Source organism: Lathyrus oleraceus, unplaced genomic scaffold, assembly GCF_024323335.1.
Source record: "Lathyrus oleraceus cultivar Zhongwan6 unplaced genomic scaffold, CAAS_Psat_ZW6_1.0 chrUn0682, whole genome shotgun sequence".
Taxonomy (NCBI): Eukaryota; Viridiplantae; Streptophyta; class Magnoliopsida; order Fabales; family Fabaceae; genus Lathyrus; species Lathyrus oleraceus.
In genome coordinates this window covers 1-21,975 of record NW_026113073.1, presented here as the reverse complement: position 1 = coordinate 21,975, position 21,975 = coordinate 1, and the positions used below count along the sequence as shown (strand labels likewise).

The window sequence follows — 21,975 nt, the reverse complement described above, 5'->3', positions numbered from 1 at the left end:
TCAGAGGTATCTGGTGCTGAACTTGGTAGGGTGGATTACGATCCAATCCCCCACAACTGCAAATTGGGTTAAATAAAGGGGTTACACCAACTTATGTACCAGAGCCCCATATATATATATATATAAGAATATGCCTATTGTTGGTTGGTTCAGAGGTATCTGGTGCTGAACTTGGAAGGGTGGATTACGATCCAATCCCCCACAACTGCAAATTGGGTTAAATAAAGGGGTTACACCAACTTATGTACCAGAGCCCCATATATATATATATATAAGAATATGCCTATTGTTGGTTGGTTCAGAGGTATCTGGTGCTGAACTTGGAAGGGTGGATTACGATCCAATCCCCCACAACTGCAAATTGGGTTAAATAAAGGGGTTACACCAACTTATGTACCAGAGCCCCATGCTTAGAAAAAAAATATATATATATATATATAAGAATATGCCTATTGTTGGTTGGTTCAGAGGTATCTGGTGCTGAACTTGGTAGGGTGGATTACGATCCAATCCCCCACAACTGCAAATTGGGTTAAATAAATGGGTTACACCAACTTATGTACCAGAGTCCCATGCTTAAGATCATAGTCACTAACCGGTCACTTTACTATGAGTATGTACGGATAACGGGCTTAATGTGATTGCACTTGAATGAAAAGGACTTTAAGAAAACGAAAAGAAGCCTACGACCGCATTACCCCACCATAAGTCTTTTTGCCTTGAATTAAGTCTAGTTGATATTGTTTTTTTTGCATAAACTATAAAGTGTTTTGTTTGAGGACAAACAAAGGTTTACGTGTGGGAGAATTTGATCACACTGAATCACACCGTATTTTTGACTCGGATTTCACATGTTTATTAGGACTTTATTATCATTTTGTTTGTATTATGCTCTCTTTTATGTTGTTTTCAGATATTTAGCTCTTTCGGGACCCTTTTCGAAGAAACGAAGCAAAAAAACCAAAAATGAGGGTTTTTCGGCAAATATTGTACACATGGCGTTGCACATGGCGGCCGCTATAGGAGAAGCCATGACTCATCAGCCCTTAACCAGGAGGTAATCCGTCACATCGGGGGGTTATCTCACTTTAGTGAGATTGAGTTGGGTCACTTCTTATTTTATCGCTTTTATTTATTTTACTTGTCTTGCTTTAAGTTATTTAATTTATGTCCACACTTTACTTTATTTAATTTCTCATTGGCGATCAGTGGCATAAAAACCTTTCAGTTCTTTCTCTCCTTCCCAATTGTGCAAAATTTCAGGTTTTCTCCTTCTTCCTCTCTCTCAAACCATTTTTCTACTTCTTCTTTCTCTCGATTTCGCTCTTAACTGTTTTTTTCACTAACTATAATATTTTTACTTTTGAAGCTATGGTGGGAGGTGGTGGCAGTAATTCTGATATCTCCTTTGCCGGCACTTTCGCCAGTAGTGCTTTCTCTGCATGTTTCGCTGAGGTACATATATGCATGTCGCTATATATTTATTCCCTTTTCTTTAGGTTTTCATTAGATTGGGAATTCTCTTTACTTTGTTATCATCTTGTTGTGTAAAAACTATCATGTAGCACTGACACATCTTAAAACAGCGCCTCTATGTTTCAGACACTTGCACAAATATTTATTTTTTAAAATTATTATCTGTGTCGCTGTGTTAGTGTCGATACACTTGCACAGATACTTATTTTTTTAAATTATTATCGGTGTCTCTATGTTAGTGTCTATTCATGTTCAGGGAGTCGGTGCTTAGTAGTGTGAAACCGGTTTGGGTTTTTGAATTTGAACCTATTGTTTTTTGTTGTGTATTAAAGGATACTACTTAATTGTGTTTTGACTGTGATGGACTTTGATTTGTGTGTTTTTAATGTTCTGGGAATTTGTGCTTTTGTTGTGGCATACGATGTTGACGGGTTGTTGTAATCGGAGAAAATTATGTAAACGTAACCTCACGTGTCTTGTGTTGTATCAGACATGGACGCATCTTGGACCTTAAGTGTTGGTGTTACATAGATCTATAGTAGTGGGTCAGAAAATTGGATGAACTAGTGAATGTGATTTTTTTGTAGTTATCTAAGTTGCATTTTTTTTCTTTTACTTTGATTATTACTACCCTTTTGATTGGTCAGAGTTAAGTTGAATATGAGTTGGTGTGCAAATTTGTTTTTGATGATAAGCTTTTCATGAAGGTTGGCTCAATTTGTGGTTGAGCGTATCCAATTGCTAGTGGTTAGTCTTAGTGGGTGTTTGGATTGACATTGAGTTTGGCAGAAGCACGAGATTTTGGCAAAACCTAAAATTTGGAGATTCAATAGAATTATAGTTCTGCTGTGACTTCTCAAACTCACTGTGATTCCAAACATGTATAGGCACATAGGAAATGTTTTTGTCAAGGGCTCTTATGTTATTAAAGGATTTTGCTTTACACTCATGGCTGTTATTTTCAAGATGTAATGTTGATTAATTACGATTGGTCTATGCTCGGTGATTTGTAGTTGCAGATCTTGGAATTGGATGTTGGGATAAATCGATTGTTTTGTTGAAAGTCTTAATTATCTGTTTGGGAGGAAATTTTTTGAAAATGCTGTATTTGATATTCACTGACTGAATCAGCAGCGAAGAATGGCACAATAGTTGAATAGTTTTCTATAAATTTTCCCATGCAACAATTTTCGATTTATTCACAAATTTTCCTTGTTTAAGGAGATCGATTCAGCTTATCATATATACACTATGCTGTTTTGCATCTTCCGTTTGCTTGTTAGATGTCATGTTGTAGTGCTTTTTCAAGAATTCGTTCTAACGTATATTGAATATTACATCCTCAAATTTATCTTTGATATAGATATGTACTATTCCTCTGGACACTGCCAAAGTTAGGCTTCAGCTTCAAAAGCAAGCTGTAGCTGGTGACACGATAAACTTACCTAAATATAAGGGCAATGCTGGGAACAGTTGGAACCATTGCCAGGGAAGAGGGTCTTTCAGCGCTCTGGAAGGGAATTGTGCCAGGGTTACACCGTCAATGTTTGTATGGAGGTTTAAGAATTGGGTTATACGAGCCTGTGAGTATTGACTGTGTCTCAAAGATTGTTTATTTATTTGAGTTCATATATCTACTTTTTAACGTATGCAATCTGATTGTTTGAATTATTTGGGATATTTAACAGGTTAAGAATTTGTATGTTGGGAAAGACCATGTTGGAGATGCTCCATTGGTGAAAAAAATTCTCGCTGCATTAACAATTGGTAAATCCAATTATATTTCTCCTAAAGCTCTCAATACATAATGCGTAATCATGATACTGAAACCTGTTTGATTTTTCTTTATCAACAGGTGCTGCTAGCAATTGCAGTGGCAAATCCTACCGATCTTGTCAAAGTTAGACTTCAAGCAGAAGGAAAATTGCCTCCTGGCGTGCCAAGGCGCTACACTGGATCATTGAATGCTTATTCAACAATTGTGAAACAGGTATTTTCCTTTAACCTTCTATGATTTGTGAATGATAAAGATGATTTTTGTCCTTTTCTATGATCCAAACTCATAATTAGTCTTGTTTAATCTCTATCAAACAATCAGGAGGGAGTCAGAGCACTTTGGACTGGCATTGGCCCCAATGTCGCAAGAAATGCTATCATTAATGCTGCTGAGCTAGCCAGCTATGATCAAGTGAAAGAGGTAATGTAAAAGATACTAAACTGCGTTTTTGAGTTAAATTTTGCTATTACTCCAATTTCATTTATTTTAATAGCCTGTTTTTTTTCCTTCTACTGCAGACCATTTTGAAAATTCCAGGCTTCACCGATAACGTTGTTACACATCTTCTTTCTGGTCTTGGGCGGGTTTTTTTGCAGTCTGTATTGGCTCCCCAGTTGACGTGGTAATTTATCAGTGTTTACTTGTGAATATCAATGTTTGATTGTGCACTTTTTATTGTCTCATCATGTTATCTATAGTGTGTTAACTATATGTACTACATTCAGTTGCTTGGTGAGCTTCTAAACTATGCAGTTTTGCCTTTTCCCTAATTCAATTTTTCGAATTTTCTTCTTCAGGTGAAGTCAAGAATGACGGGAGATCCTAGTTACAAAAGCACCATTGATTGTTTCGTCAAAACATTAAAAAATGATGTATGGTTTTTTCTGCTATTATTACTTTTCCCTTTTCTTTATTTAAGCATTAATTGTATAAAACAAAATACTTCACAGAACTTGATCATATCAAATTGATAAGAGGTGGGTGCTTGGAGTATTATCTGCAACCATTGCAAATTGAACTAACACGATTTGAACTTTCAGTTTTCATGGCATCTTTAAACATTCTCATTTCTCACGCCTGCTTATATGCTAACATAAAACTGTTCACTTTCATTTCTACGTTACATAATATGCTTTTTTTTCTTTGCATAACTCTCTGTTGTGGAAGTGGTGAAGGAATTCTCCAATAACTTATGTTTTAATTGGAGAAATATTGAAATCGGTATGTCATTTGATTGGTTTTGCAGGGACCTTTAGCCTTTTATAAGGGATTCATACCAAATTTCGGACGGCTAGGATCTTGGAATGTGATCATGTTTTTAACTCTAGAACAGGTATGACTTGAGTACTTTGTGATAGATCCAAAATTTGGATCAAAATAAAATAACAATTTTTAATTTAATCAAAACCAAACATGAGTCCAACTGTTGTTATGAACGTACCCAAGCATTGATAGTGACATTTATGTGTTAATTGACTATGTTCTTTGTTCTAACATACATTCTCACAATTAACCTACAAATTTTGCTGTTTTAATTCCTATGTTTTTTGTTTTGACGCAGACTAAAAAGTTTGTCAAAAGCTTGGAATCGGCCTAAGCTCAACTAAGCAAGAGTAGAATTTTATGAGAATGGTCTCAGGTGGTGGTGCTAACAGAAATCACAGGAAAATAAAACTTTTCCAGTTAACGTGGTAAATTATTTCTTAAATTCTCCTTTCTAAGAACACATGAACGCTATTTTTTGGATTCTGAGATACATCAAAGAGAATATTCCAGTTGAAATAACATCTATCGAATAAATTTCAGACGAAAGACCTTGGTAAACTCCTATATTTTTTGGGTATTGAGGTAGTCAAATCTAAAGATGATATGGTAATTTCTCCGGGGAAATATGTTATGGATACTTTTGAAGAAACAAGTTTGTAGAATGCTAAACCAGTTAATACTCTTATGGATTCAAGTGTTAAAATTCTACCTAATCAGGGGGAGCTTCTATATGAATTAAGGATGTATAGGATATTAGTTGGAAAGTTAAATTATCTCACAGTCACATGTCCCAACATTTCTTTTTCGGTTAGTGTGGTGAAGTAGTTCTTAAATTCTCCTTTCTAAGAACACATGAACGCTATTTTTTGGATTCTAAGATACATTAAAGGTTCTCCAGGAAAATGTCTCATTTATGAAAATAAAGGACATACTCAGATAGTTGGATATCCTAACGCTGATTGGGAAAACTCACCCATTGTTCGACGATTTACCTCTGAGTATTGTTTATTTGTTGAAGGAAACCTAATATCCTATAAAAGAAAGAAACATAATGTAGTTGCAAGATCAAGTGCTGAGGTAGAATATAAGGTTATGACACTAGTAACATGTGAGGTTGGTTGAATCAACTGCTCAAAGAACTTCAATTTGAAAAAATAAGACCATGACCCTTATTTGTGATAACCAAGTTCCATTACGTATTGTTTTGAATCCAGGTTTCATGAGAGGAACAAACATTGTCAGAGAGAAGATAGAATCAAACGACATTGTCACAAGTTTTGTCAACTCTAATGATCAATTGGTATGTGTTTACAAAATTCCAACGAGATCCTAAAACTAATTATATATGTGGCAAGCTTAGTGCATTTAGCTTATATGTTCAAATTTGAGGGGGAGTGTTAATATTTGTATAGAGAATATTCCATTGAATATTTCTTAACCTATCTAGAATATAATAGAATATACCATTGCATATTCCTTATGTAATTAATATAATATACCGTATAATACAATCTTCGTAATGTTATTCAGACATATTGTATATTCAAATGTCCCTCAATCTCATATTTCAACAATTTGTCTATGAAATTGTGAAGTTCTCATGATTTGTTGGAGGATGTCTAAGGTAGTATGTTCTTTTTTTTTACTAATATTATTTTGAATTTACAATTAATATTTTTTTTTCTTCCTTTGCAAGATTTAAAACAATGCATGTGTGTAGTTTTTTCTTAAAATATGATGATGCTCATTATATGAATTTTTGTTGCTTTTAACTACTTCTCTTTTATAATTTGTATTAGTATAATACTACAAATATTTGTTTACAAAATCAGTGAATTTGTTTTCGTCTACGCGATTTCTTTGTGCTATCTACCTATGTCCACTAAATTATGGATTTTGAAACAATACCTAAGTGCATGTATAATAAAGCTATTCACTAAGAGATTGCACAACAATGTTTATAACATAACATTTTTTTTTTATGAATTCTACTTTGCAAGTTGTCTCGTAGACTATTTGTAAAAAAAAAAACTATAATTAATATAGATAATGCATTCATAGAAAGTAAATTTTGTTGGTATCATCCAAAGGTAACTATAAATACTATGTTTGGTTAGGTAGGACTTTCTATCTGTATGTTGTTCTTTTTCATTTTTCAAAGACTTCCCATAAAGGTCAATGTCACTCTTTTATGCTTATAACATCATGTGTTGTTATAATTTCGTCTTTTTGTTTACTCTAAAATGTTACTCTTTTTATTTTCCAAAATTATTTTGAAGTGATAACTAACTTGTTCGTCCGAATCTTTGTAGGAAGGTATGTACGCTCTTGTCATGAATAGATTAAAATGAGTCTTGAGGTCATTATATGTAATGTTCTTCTATTGCTTCTTTTCATTTGGTTTTTACAATAAATGCAAAGTGATTGTTTTGTTACAAGTAGTAAATACTGCACAAATCCATAACAAATATTGAGCAGTTTCTCGCACTTTCTTTTTTATATTATACTGATAAGGGTTGTATTGTGTTTTGATTTCACTGTTTCTTTTGGTCATATTTGATAGGGAGAGCCAGCCGTTGAGGTTACAAATGAAGGTTTTGATGCTGCAGGGCATACAATTGGTACATCTTTAGAGGTCGTGTTCAAACTTAGGAAGGTTCTCAACCCCAAGAGTGTGATCAAACCAACATCACTAGCTAAAGATTATTTTGAATCCATAACTAACTTGATCATCCGATACTTTGTAGATACCACACCTTTGCTATGACCATGTCAGTCTTGAAGTCCTTAGAGGTAATGTTCTTCTGTTTGCCTATTTTAATTTGGTTTGATTTGTTTGTGCTCAACAAATTATTCAGGTTCATTCGTTGATTTCATTTATTAATGTACAAGTTTTATAAAATCCTGAAGCCTTTTCTTGACTTGAACTTTTTTCCAGATATTATTCAGGTCTTTTTTGGACTATGCAATGATTAAATGAGCTTATTCTTTGTCTAAATTCAATATTTCTTCCATATTAAATTTGGCTGCCTTAGTTCACTTGTTCAGGTTATTTTTCCTGAATTTATTGTAATTGGTGATCGGTTCCATGAGAATAGAAAGTGATGCAGGGAACCTTTGATTTGGAAGTATAATTGGGTCTGCATCCCAGGTATTTTTCATATAGAGTTTCATGTATTTGTTTAGATTATATCACATAAATTTGTTAATTGATTTGTAGTACCTACACCTCCAATCAAAGGTGTGTCCAAAGTCAGGCACGTGTTGGTTCCTGACACTTCCTGACACTGACACATCCACATTCAATTGATTAATTTTTTCAAATTATTACTGGTGTTGACGTGTCACTGTCGTGTCTCATGTCCGTATTGTATAGGTTAATTTATTAATTAGTGCATAAAGAAAAGTTTGAAATCCATAATATGAAATTTCCAGTGCCTTGTTCTGGTCATTGTTATCCATATGTGGTAACTCTGTCTTTAATAGATATTGATGTACATCAACTTGAAGAATTGCATATGGTTTATAATTCATTTCAGATCCCAGTAATTTCCAACTATGACTACCAAAATCTTTTTATTATTACTTCAATGTGGTTACAATATGTAGGTCAAAAGTTATCCTGCATATTTTCTGATTTGTACTAATTTGCTGAAGTGGTTTTCCTTCAAATGTGGTTGCAGGGATTTGTCATTGTCTCAGCTTTACTCGATACAACATTGCTGCAGTTCATTTAAAATTATCCATCTCCTTCTGCAATCTATAAGAAAAATTGCACGGTTGACTTAATATACCCTTGTTATGGTTTTATGGATAATCTTTCTCAATATTTGAATATGCAATTGTAAACTTGTCATGATCTGCGGGAGAATATCTAAAATACTATGTTCTTTTATTTACAATATTATTTTGAATTCATAACTTGACCGTCGGAGTTTTTGCAGGTACCACACCTTTGCCGTGTCATGCTATGTTCATGAGTATGATGAAACAGAAAGGAAATGGTAGGAAGTTTGGTTTGCTGTGATCGGTTCCATGAGATATAGAAAGTGATGCAGGGACGCCTTTGATCATGCTCAACAAGCTGCTAGAGTGTTCAAGAACAGAAGCAGCCTGCGGCCTACCCTATTGGAAGCACCATCCGTTCCTCAACCCAACTACGAGTGGATGAGTGTCATTGACTCGAGGGTCTGCTGGAACATTGGAAATGGGCAGAGGGTGAAAATGTTGGGTGACAACTGGTTCCTGGGTCAGGCTGAGCTTGAAGTGTGGAGTCATGCCTCAACCCTAGTGATTCGGTTGATCGAAGATGACGCAAACAATGGAAATTGTGAGTTATTCTTCATCTATTTAATGCTGATTAAGAAACAAAAGATAGAGTTCTTAGATGATGAGATTCCTCACATGATCACACTATCGTCACCTCATCGTACTCCCTCACCACTGCAGAAAACACGCTTACGGTTAATGAATGAAATTATTGATGCGGTTAATGTAGTATTTGTTTCGAAGATTTTAAGGTTGGTGTCTGTCTGCCATGTTTGCATATGTTTCATAAGGATTGTATTCAAGATTGGTTGAATGTAGGCAATTCTTGTCGTTTGTGTAGGTTTCAATTGAACTGAAACAGTTACGTATGGATGTTTTCCATTCTAGTAAAAACAAGTTAGATGCAGAATTCTAGTAAAAACAGTTACGTTGTATTTCTGTTGTTTTTGTTTTTACTTATGTTGATGGTAAGTTACTGTAATACTAAATATGGTTCAATCAGAATTAGCTAATTTTGTGGAATAACTCTTTCTATAGTGGTTGGCTTGTTCTTCTTGTATATCAATATCCTATGATACATGTGAGTCGTAACTTTACTCAATACTAAATTGAATATTCATTTGATAACCATATTTTCTGTCTTGTTTATTTTATTTCTCATTTTTCTCTAATAATCTTTTTCTCAATCTTTGATGTGTTCTCTTCTGATGGACTCACCACATTCATCACCATGTTCTCAGATTTCATTTACGTCACCCCCAGCGGCACCAAAACCTAATAAAAAACGAAAGATACAGTTTTTAGATGATGAGATTCCTCACATGATCACACTATCGTCACCTCATCATACTTCCTCACCACCGCAGAAAACACGCTTACGGTGGTTAATGGATGAAATTATTTAGCTTGGTGAGATGCGATTAGAACTGTTTCGTCTCATCAACAACACTCAAGAAGCCATGGATGCTGAAAGAATGAGGAAAATCGCAATCTTGATGTCATTTAGATAATAACTAACAACTTTTTATTCATTTCAATTGATTCTGATAGGTACGTTGTTTTATTTCCCCAATGTTATTTTGAATCCATCCATCTGTTACTATTGTTGTGTCGTGATGAGTAGGATCAAACTCCTTCATGTAAAGTAACTAGAAATAGAATGGCATTTAGTATGTGTGGTTAACTATGACTTCCTAACCGTATCTTGTTCTTTTTCCTTTTTCACAGACTTGTTGGTCACCACCATCTTCCTTCCTTACATTACACTTCCTTCCAATCCCCATCCTCTCTCCTCAATTTCTCAAGGTGATTCTCTCTCTCTATTCTTAATTTCATATCTTCAATCTAATTTCATAGCTTCAGTTGTTTCTCGATAGAAAAACCAAAAAAAAAAAAACCTATTTTTTCTGTTCTAAAATACCTCAATGCATGCAATTCTGTGTAATTGATTCAATTACTGTTCGTGTAACCGCCATGGGGAAAATTGATAAGCCCTTTTCGTTGCTTTCAATTCATTGAGAGATCTTGCGGAACTAATTGAGTTTTCGTTTTAATTCGTTAAGAGATCTATTGAATCCTGATTTTTTGTATTTTTTTTGTTCAATTCTTTGGTACTCGAATTTGCATTGAATAGGATATCCATATTGATGAACTGTCGTAATCAACGCCGAACGTGTGAAGTGTTTATTTGATTTTAGTAATGCTGACCAATGCTGACGTTATGAGCTCTGTAGCACCGACGCGTAAGTTTTATTCAGTCCTTTTTTGAAATTATTACTAGTTTCGATGTGTATGGGTTGGTGTTGGTGTTGTGTCGGTGTCTCTGTATTTGTCTTCGTGTTTGACTTTGGTCATAACAGTGGCAGTGATGCGATCCCAATTGCAGTTGTGATGTTGTTGCATAAATCTCTAAAACCTTTATATTGTGGTTGGTGACCGTAATTTAGAACAATGTGCATAATATTTTATTAGCCTTTTGGATTGGATTCACAGCCGGTCTTAGGTAATTACAATGGCTGATGCGGTCGCAACTGTAATTACATTGTTGTTGTAGACATCTCTAAAATCTTTATATTATGGTTGTAACTTATCAATGTGTATTATATGGTTAGTCTTTTGGGTTGGCTCTAGTGATGGGATTGCAATTGCATTTGGAATGTTGTTGCAGAGATCTTTTAAACATATTTATATTGCAATTGTAAATGTAGTTATGACTGTAGTCTGTAAAAATGTGTATAACATCTGATTAGTTTTTTGGATTAAGCTATCCTCGTAAATTTAAGTCATAACAGCGGCCTAAAACCTTAATGTTGAAGCTACGACTACAATTGCTGACAGTAGTTTAGAACAATGTGTGTAATATCATTAGCGAATAGAATCAATAAAAATTTGAATTTTTTTTTTCTGAAGGTTTTTGGAAGAAACAACATGGGTAGCAAGGCACCAAGTTGGTCTGACCAATGGGGAAATGGTGGGCTTGGCAGCGACGAGTATGAGGACGATGTGATGGTGAAGAAGAATAATAAGAGCAACGGAAGTGGCAAGATGGCAGATGCAAAAGCTATGGCGTCGGTTAGTATGGGCAAAGCGAAAACAGTTGCAATCGTCGGTGCTGACAAAGCTAAGTCAGCTGCTGTGGTAGGTGCTCAGAAGGTGAAGAGTGGAACCTCTGCCGGATTCAAATGGATCAAGAATCAGTGTCAGAAATAGAAGTAAGAACAAAAAAACTCACTCATTTGCTTGGACTTTGGACAGTTTCATATCATGTCTATTTTAAATACACCATTGGTGCTCAACTATAGTTTTTATTGATTTGGTTTTTAATTTGGAGTACAGAAGTTCATAATAGCTTTGTTTTCTATGTTTCTGGATTTATAATCATAGATAAATTTTACAGTTTTACTTTTATATTATTTGTGCCACAGTGTTCATATTTCAGAAGTGTAAACTTTTAATTTTGTTTGAAATCGTGATTTCCGTTTTTGATTTGGTTCTCACAATATAGATAATGCATTCATAGAAAGTAAGTTACTTTAACTTGTTGGTATCTTCCAAAGGTAACTAGAAATAGGATGTTTGGTTTAGTAGGACTTTCTCATTGTATCTTGTTTTTTTCCTCTTTCAAAAGACTTCCCATAAAGGTCAATGCCACTCTTTTTATGCTTATAACATCATGCATTTTTATAATTCCGTCGTTTTGTTTACTCTAAATGTTACTCTTTTTATTCCCAAAATTATTTTGGAGTGATAACTAACTTGTTCGTTCGAGTCTTTGTAGGAAGGTATGTACGCTCTTGACATGAATAGATCAAAATGAGTCTTGTGGTCATTACAAGTAATGTTCTTCTATGGCCTCTTTTCATTTGGTTTTTAGAATGTATGCTAAGTGATTGTTTTGTTACAAATAGTAAATACTGCACAAATCTATAATAAATATTGGATTGTTTCTGGCACTTTCTTTTTTATATTATTCGGGTAAGGGTTGTATTGTGTTTTGATTTCACTGTTTTTTTTGGTCATATTTGATAGGGAGAGCCAACAGTTGAGGTTACAAATGAAGTTGTTGATGCTGCAGGGCATACAATTGGTACATCTTTGGAGGTCATTTCCAACTTAGGAAGGTTCTCAACCCCAAGAGTATGATCAAACCAACATCACTAGCTAAAGATATTTTGAATCCATAACTAACTTGATCGTCCGATACTTTGTAGGTACCACACCTTTGCTATGATCATGTCAGTCTTGAGGCCCTTAGAGGTAATGTCTTATGTTTGTATGGAGGTTTAAGAATTGGGTTATACGAGCCAGTGAGTATTGACTGTGTCTCAAAGATTGTTTATTTATTTGAGTTCATATATCTACTTTTTAGCATATGCAATCTGATTGTTTGAATTATTTGGGATATTTAACAGGTTAAGAATTTGTATGTTGGGAAAGACCATGTTGGAGATGCTCCATTGGTGAAAAAAATTCTCGCTGCATTAACAACTGGTAAATCCAATTATATTTCTCCTAAAGCTCTCAATACATAATGCGTAATCATGATACTGAAACCTGTTTGATTTTTCTTTATCAACAGGTGTGCTGTAGCAATTGCAGTGGCAAATCCTACCGATCTTGTCAAAGTTAGACTTCAAGCAGAAGGAAAATTGCCTCCTGGCGTGCCAAGGCGCTACACTGGATCATTGAATGCTTATTCAACAATTGTGAAACAGGTATTTTCCTTTAGCCTTCTATGATTTGTGAAAGATAAAGATGATTTTACTTTTCTATGATCCAAACTCATAATTAGTCTTGTTTAATCTCTATCAAACAATCAGGAGGGAGTCAGAACACTTTGGACTGGCATTGGCCCCAATGTCGCAAGAAATGCTATCATTAATGCTGCTGAGCTAGCCAGTTCTGATCAAGTGAAAGAGGTAATGTAAAAGATACTAAACTGCGTTTTTGAGTTAAATTTTGCTATTACTTCAATTTCATTTATTTTAATAGCCTGTTTTTTTCCTTCTACTGCAGACCATTTTGAAAATTCCAGGCTTCACCGATAACGTTGTTACACATCTTCTTTCTTGTCTTGGGCGGGGTTTTTTTGCAGTGTGTATTGGCTCCCCAGTTGACGTGGTAATTTATCAGTGTTTACTTGTGAATATCAATGTTTGATTGTGCACTTTTTATTGTCTCATCATGTTATCTATAGTGTGTTAACTATATGTACTACATTCAGTTGCTTGGTGAGCTTCTAAACTATGCAGTTTTGCCTTTTCCCTAATTCAATTTTTCGAATTTTCTTCTTCAGGTGAAGTCAAGAATGACGGGAGATCCTAGTTACAAAAGCACCATTGATTGTTTCGTCAAAACATTAAAAAATGATGTATGGTTTTTTCTGCTATTATTACTTTTCCCTTTTCTTTATTTAAGCATTAATTGTATAAAACAAAATACTTCACAGAACTTGATCATATCAAATTGATAAGAGGTGGGTGCTTGGAGTATTATCTGCAACCATTGCAAATTGAACTAACATCATTTGAACTTTCAGTTTTCATGGCATCTTTAAACATTCTCATTTCTCACGCCTGCTTATATGCTAACATAAAACTGTTCACTTTCATTTCTTATTTCTATTATTTCCGTTCTAACTTTCATTTCTAATTTTCTTACGCTTCTCTACGTTACATAATATGCTTTTTTTTCTTTGCATAACTCTCTGTTGTGGAAGTGGTGAAGGAATTCTCCAATAACTTATGTTTTAATTGGAGAAATATTGAAATCGGTATGTCATTTGATTGGTTTTGCAGGGACCTTTAGCCTTTATAAGGGATTCATACCAAATTTCGGACGGCTAGGATCTTGGAATGTGATCATGTTTTTAACTCTAGAACAGGTATGAGTTGAGTACTTTGTGATAGATCCAAAATTTGGATCAAAATAAAATAACAATTTTTAATTTAATCAAAACCAAACATGAGTCCAACTGTTGTTATGAACGTACCCAAGCATTGATAGTGACATTTATGTGTTAATTGACTATGTTCTTTGTTCTAACATACATTCTCACAATTAACCTACAAATTTTGCTGTTTTAATTCCTATGTTTTTTGTTTTGACGCAGACTAAAAAGTTTGTCAAAAGCTTGGAATCGGCCTAAGCTCAACTAAGCAAGAGTAGAATTTTATGAGAATGGTCTCAGGTGGTGGTGCTAACAGAAATCTCAGGAAAATAAAACTTTTCCAGTTAACGTGGTAAATTATTTCTTAAATTCTCCTTTCTAAGAACACATGAACGCTATTTTTGGATTCTGAGATACATCAAAGAGAATATTCCAGTTGAAATAACATCTATCGAATAAATTTCAGACGAAAGACCTTGGTAAACTCCTATATTTTTGGGTATTGAGGTAGTTAAATCTAAAGATGATATGGTAATTTCTCCGGGAAAATATATTATGGATACTTTTGAAGAAACAAGTTTGTAGAATACTAAACCAGTTAATACTCTTATGGATTCAAGTGTTAAAATTCTACCTAATCAGGGGGAGCTTCTATATGAATTAAGGATGTATAGGATATTAGTTGGAAAGTTAAATTATCTCACAGTCACACGTCCCAACATTTCTTTTTCGGTTAGTGTGGTGAAGTAGTTCTTAAATTCTCCTTTCTAAGAACATATGAACGCTATTTTTTGGATTCTAAGATACATTAAAGGTTCTCCAGGAAAATGTCTCTTATGAAAATAAAGGACATACTCAGATAGTTGGATATCAGACCTGATTGGGAAAACTTACCCATTGTTAGACGATTACCTCTGAGTAGTTTATTTGTTGAAGGAAACCTAATTCCTATAAAAGTAAGAAACAGAATGTAGTTGCAAGATAGTGCTGAGGTAGAATATAAGGTTATGACACTAGTAACATGTGAGGTCGTTTGGTTGAATCAACTGCTCAAAGAATGTAGTTGCAAGATCAAAGGCTGAGGTAGAATATAAGGTTATGACACTAGTAACATGTGAGGTCGTTTGGTTGAATCAACTGCTCAAAGAACTTCAATTTGAAAAAATAGACCATGACCCTTATTTGTGATAACCAAGTTCCATTACGTATGTTTTGAATCCAGGTTTCATGAGAGGACCAAACATTGTCAGAGAGAAGATAGAATAAACGACATTGTCACAAGTTTGTCAAACTCTAATGATCAATTGGTATGTGTTTACAAAATCCCAACGAGATCCTAAAACTAATTATATATGTGGCAAGCTTAGTGCATTTAGCTTATATGTTCAAATTTGAGGGGGAGTGTTAATATTTGTATAGAGAATATTCCATTGAATATTTCTTACCTATCTAGAATTAATAGAATATACATTGCATATCCTTATGTAATTAATTAATATACCGTATAATACAATCTTCGTAATGTTATTCAGACATATTGTATATTCAAATGTCCCTCAATCTCATATTTCAACAATTGTCTATGAAATTGTGAAGTTCTCATGATTTGTTGGAGGATATCTAAGGTAGTATGTTCTTTTTTTTTACTAATATTATTTTGAATTTACAATTAATATTTTTTTTCTTCCTTTGCAAGCTTTAAAACAATGCATGTGTGTAGTTTTTCTTAAAATATGAGGCTCATCATATGAATTTTTGTTGCTTTAACTACTTCTCTTTATAATTTGTATTAGTATAATACTACAAATAGTTGTTTACAAATCAGCGAATTTGTTTTCGTCTACGTGATTTCTTTGTGCTATCTACCTATGTCCACTAAATTATGGATTTCGAAAACAATACCTAAGTGCATGTTTAATAAAGCTATTCACTAAGAGATTGCACAACAATGTTATAACATAACAATTTTTTTTATGAATTCTACTTTGCAAGTTTGTCTCGTAGACTATTTGTAAAAAAAAAACTATAATTAATATAGATAATGCATTCATAGAAAGTAAATTTTGGTGGTATCATCCAAAGGTAAACTATAAATACTATGTTTGGTTAGTAGGACTTTCTATCTGTATGTTGTTCTTTTTCTTTTTCAAAGACTTCCATAAAGGTCAATGTCACTCTTTTATGCTTATAACATCATGTGTTGGTATAATTCGTCTTTTTGTTTACTCTAAAATGTTCTCTTTTTATTTTCCAAAATTATTTGAAGTGATAACTAACTTATTCGTCCGAATCTTTGTAGGAAGGTATGTACGCTCTTGTCAGGAATAGATCAAAATGAGTCTTGAGGTCATTACAAGTAATGTTCTTCTATTGCTTCTTTTCATTTGATTTTTACAATAAATGCAAAGTGATTGTTTGTTACAAGTAGTAAATACTGCACAAATCCATAACAAATATTGAGCAGTTCTCGCACTTTCTTTTTTATATTATACCGATAACGGTTGTATTGTGTTTTGATTTCACTGTTTCTTTTGGTCATATTGATAGGGGAGCCAGCCGTTGAGGTTACAAATGAAGGTTTTGATGCTGCAGGGATACAATTGGTACATCTTTAAAGGTCGTGTTTCAAACTTAGGAAGGTTCTCAACCCCAAGAGTGTGATCAAACCAACATCACTAGCTAAAGATTATTTTGAATCCATAACTAACTTGATCGTCCGATACTTTGTAGATACCACACCTTTGCTATGACCATGTCAGTCTTGAAGTCCTTAGAGGTAATGTTCTTCTGTTTGCCTATTTTATTTGGTTTGATTTGTTGTGCTCAACAAATTATTCAGGTTCATTCGTTGATTTCATTTATTAACGTACAAGTTTTTATAAAATCGTGAAACCTTTTCTTGACTTGAACTTTTTTTCAGATATTATTCAGGTCTTTTATGGACTATGCAATGATTAAATGAACTTATTCTTTGTCACATCGGGGGTTATCTCACTTTAGTGAGATTGAGTTGGGTCACTTCTTATTTTATCGCTTTTATTTATTACTTGTCTTGCTTAATTTATTTAATTTATGTCCACACTTACTTTATTTAATTTCTCATTGACGATCAGTGCATATAAAAACCTTTCAGTTCTTTCTCTCCTTCACAATTGTGCAAATTTCAGGTTTCTCCTTCTTCCTCTCTCTCAAACCATTTTTCTACTTCTTCTTTCTCTCGTTTTCGCTCTAAACTGTTTTTTTCACTAACTATAACATTTTATTTTTGAAGCTCTGGTGGGGAGTGGTGGCAGTAATTCTGATATCTCCTTTGCCGGCACTTTCGCCAGTAGTGCTTTCTCTGCATGTTTCGCTGAGGTACATATATGCATGTTGCTATATATTATTCCTTTTCTTTAGGTTTTCATTAGATGGGGAATTCTCTTTACTTTGTAATCTGTTTTTGTGTTATCATCTGTTGCGTAAAAACTATTATGTAGCACTGACACATCTTAAAACAGCGTCTCTATGTTTCAGACACTGCACAGGTATTTATTTTTAAAATTATTATCTGTCGCTGTGTTAGTGTCGATACACTTGCACAGATACTTATTTTTTTTAAATTATTATCGGTGTCTCTATGTTAGTGTGTCTATTCATGTTCAGGGAGTCGGTGCTTAGTAGTGTGAAACCGGTTTGGGTTTTTGATTTGAACTTATTGTTTTTTGTTGTGTATTAAAGGATACTACTTAATTGTGTTTTGACTGTGATGGACTTTGATTGTGTGTTTTTAATGTTCTGGGATTTGTGCTTTGTTGTGGCAACGATGTTGATGTCATTTAGATAATAACTAACAACTTTTATTCATTTCAATTGCCTCTGTTAGGTACGTTGTTTTATTTCCCCAATGTTATTTGTGAATCCACCATCTGTTACTATTGTTGTGTCGTATGAGTAGGATCAAACTCCTTCAGGTAAAGTAACTAGAAATAGAATGGCATTTAGTATGTGTGGGTTAACTATGACTTCAACCGTATATCTTGTTCTTTTCCTCTTTTCACAGACTTGTTGGTCACCACCATCTCCTTCCTTACATTACACTTCCTTCCAATCCCCATCCTCTCTCCTCAATTTTCAAGGTGATTCTCTATCTCTATTCTTAATTTCATATCTTCAATCTAATTTCATAGCTTCAGTTGTTTCTTGATAGAAAAACCAAAAAAAAAAAAACCTATTTTTTCTGTCTAAAATACCTCAATGCATGCAATTCTGTGTAATTGATTCATTATGTTCGTGTAACCGCCATGGGGAAAATGATAAGCCTTTTCGTTGCTTTCAATTCATTGAGAGATCTTGCGGAAATAATTGAGTTTTCGTTTTAATCGTTAAGAGATCTATTGAATCCTGATTTTTGTATTTTTTTTGTTCATTCTTTGGACTCGAATTTGCATTGAATAGGATATCCATATTGATGAACTGTCGTAATCAACGCCGAAAGTGTGAAGTGTTTATTTGATTTTAGTAATGCTGACCAATGCTGACGTTATGAGCTCTGTAGAACCGACGCGTAAGTTTTATTCAGTCTTTTTTGAAATTATTACTAGTTTCGAGTGTATGGGTTGGTGTTGGTGTTGTGTCGGGCTCTGTATTTGTCTTCGTGTTTGACTTTGGTCGTAACAGTGGCAGTGATGCGATCCCAATTGCGTTGTGATGTGTTGCATAAATCTCTAAAACCTTTATATTGTGGTTGGTGACCGTAATTTAGAACAATGTGCATAATTTTATTAGCCTTTGGATTGGATTCACAGCCGGTCTTAGGTAATTACAATGGCTGATGCGGTCGCAACTGTAATTACATTGTTGTTGTAGACATCTCAAAATCTTTATATTATGGTTGTAACTTATCAATGTGTATTATATCGGTTAGTCTTTTGGGGTTGGCTCTAGTGATGGGATTGCAATTGCATTTGGAATGTTGTTGCAGAGATCTTTTTAAACATATTTTATTGCAATTGTAAATGTTAGTTATGACTGTAGCTGTAAAATGTGTATAACATCTGATTAGTTTTTGGATTAAGCTATCCTCGTAAATTTAAGTCATAACAGCGGCCTAAAACCTAATGTTGAAGCTACGACTACAATTGCTGACAGTAGTTTAGAACAATGTGTGTAATAGCATTAGCGAATAGAATCAATAAAATTGAATTTTTTTTTCTGAAGGTTTTTGGAAGAAACAACATGGGTAGCAAGGCACCAAGTTGGTCTGACCAATGGGGGAAATGGTGGGCTTGGCAGCGACGAGTATGAGGACGATGTGATGGTGAAGAAGAATAATAAGAGCAACGGAAGTGGCAAGATGGAAGATGCAAAAGCTATGGCGTCGGTTAGTATGGGCAAAGCGAAAACAGTTGCAATCGTCGGTGCTGACAAAGCTCGTCAGCTGCTGTGGTAGGTGCTCAGAAGGTGAAGAGTGGAACCTCTGCCGGATTCAAATGGATCAAGAATCAGTGTCAGAAAAAGAAGTAAGAACAAAAAAACTCACTCATTTGCTTGGACTTTGGACAGTTTCATATCATGTCTATGTTAAAATACACCATTGGTGCTCAACTATAGTTTTTATTGATTTGGTTTTTAATTTGGAGTACAGAAGTTCATAATAGCTTTGTTTTCTATGTTTCTGGATTTATAATAATAGATAAATTTTACAGTTTTACTTGTATATATTTGTGCCACAGTGTTCATATTTCAGAAGTGTAAACTTTTAATTTTGTTTGAAATCGTGATTTCCGTTTTTGAATTGGGTTCTCACAATATAGGATAATGCATTCATAGAAATAAGTTACTTTAAACTTGTTGGTATCTTCCAAAGTAACTAGAAATAGGAGTTTGGTTTAGTAGGACTTTCTCATTGTATTCTTGTTCTTTTTCCTCTTTTCAAAAGACTTCCCATAAAGGTCAATGCACTCTTTTATGCTTATAACATCATGCATTTTATAATTCCGTCGTTTTGTTTACTCTAAAATGTTACTCTTTTATTTCCCAAAATTATTTTGGAGTGATAACTAACTTGTTCGTTCGAGTCTTGTAGGAAGGTATGTACGCTCTTGACATGAATAGATCAAAATGAAGTCTTGTGGTCATTACAAGTAATGTCTTATCTGGCCTCTTCATTTGGATTTTAGAATGTATGCTAAGTGATTGTTTTGTTACAAATGTAATACTGCACAAATCTATAATAAATATGGACTGTTTCTGGCACTTTTTTTTTATATTATTCGGGTAAGGGTGTATTGTGTTTTGATTTCACTGTTTTTGTTGGTCATATTTGATAGGAAGAGCCAACAGTTGAGGTTACAAATGAAGGTGTTGATGCTGCAGGGCATACAATTGGTACATCTTTGGAGGTCATTTCCAACTTAGGAAGGTTCTCAACCCAAGAGTGGATCAAAACAACATCACTAGCTAAAGATTATTTTTGAATCATAACTACTGATCGTCCGAAAACTTGTAGGTACCACACCTTTGCTATGATCATGTCAGTCTTGAGGCCCTTAGAGGTAATGTTCTTAGTTTGTATGGAGGGTTAAGAATTGGGTTATACGAGCCTGTGAGTATTGACTGTGTCTCAAAGATTGTTTATTTATTTGAGTTCATATATCTACTTTTTAGCGTATGTAATCTGATTGTTTGACTTATTTGGGATATTTAACAGGTAAGAATTGTATGGTGGGAAAAGACCATGTTGGAGATGATCCATTGGTGAAAAAAATTCTCGCTGCATTAAACAACTGGTAAATCCAATATATTCTCCTAAAGCTCTCAATACATAATGCGTAATCATGATACTGAAACCTGTTTGATTTTCTTTATCAAACAGGTGCTGCTGTAGCAATTGCAGTGGCAAATCCTACCGATCTTGTCAAAGTTAGACTTCAAGCAGAAGGAAAATTCCCTCCTGGCGTGCCAAGTGCTACACTGGATCATTGAATGCTTATTCACAAGTGTGAAACAGGTATTTTCCTTTAACCTTCTATGATTTGTGAAAGATAAAGATGATTTTAGTCCTTTTCTAAGATCCAAACTCATATTAGTCTTGTTTAATCTCTATCAAACAATCAGGAGGGAGTCAGAACACTTTGGACTGCATTGGCCCCAATGTCGCAAGAAATGCTATCATTAATGCTGCTGAGCTAGCCAGTTATGATCAAGTGAAAGATGGTAATGTAAAAGTACTAACTGCGTTTTGCGTAAATTTTGCTATTACTCCAATTTCATTTATTTTAATAGCCTGTTTTTTTTCCTTCTACTGCAGACCATTTGAAAATTCCAGGCTTCACCGATAACGTTGTTACACATCTTCTTTGGGCGGGTTTTTTGCAGTGTGTATTGGCTCCCCAGTTGACGTGGTAATTTATCAGTGTTTACTTGTGATATCAATGTTTGATTGTGCACTTTTTATTGTCTCATCTGTATCTATAGTGTGGTTTAACTATATGTACTACATTCAGTTGCTTGGTGAGCTTCTAAACTATGCGTTTTGCCTTTTCCCTAATTCAATTTTTCGAATTTTCGTCTTCAGGTGAAGTCAAGAATGACGGGAGATCCTAGTTACAAAAGCACCATGGTTGTTTCGTCAAAACATTAAAAAATGATGTATGGTTTTTTCTGCTATTATTACTTTCCCTTTTTTTATTTAAGCATTTAATTGTATAAAACAAAATATTCACAGAACTTGATCATATCAAATTGATAAGAGGTGGGTGCTTGGAGTATTATACTGCAACCATTGCAAATTGAACTAGCTAAAGATTATTTTGAA

The 21,975-nt window shown here is 34.1% G+C and overlaps 3 pseudogenes; all 3 read left to right on the top strand.

Moving 5' to 3' along the window:
* Positions 1–30: 30 nt before the first annotated feature.
* On the top strand, positions 31–10,089 carry LOC127114832 (mitochondrial uncoupling protein 1-like; annotated as a pseudogene).
* Positions 10,090–10,111: 22 nt separating this feature from the next.
* Positions 10,112–19,734, top strand: LOC127114833 (uncharacterized; annotated as a pseudogene).
* On the top strand, positions 12,066–21,809 carry LOC127114836 (mitochondrial uncoupling protein 1-like; annotated as a pseudogene).
* The last annotated feature ends 166 nt before the right edge of the window (positions 21,810–21,975 follow it).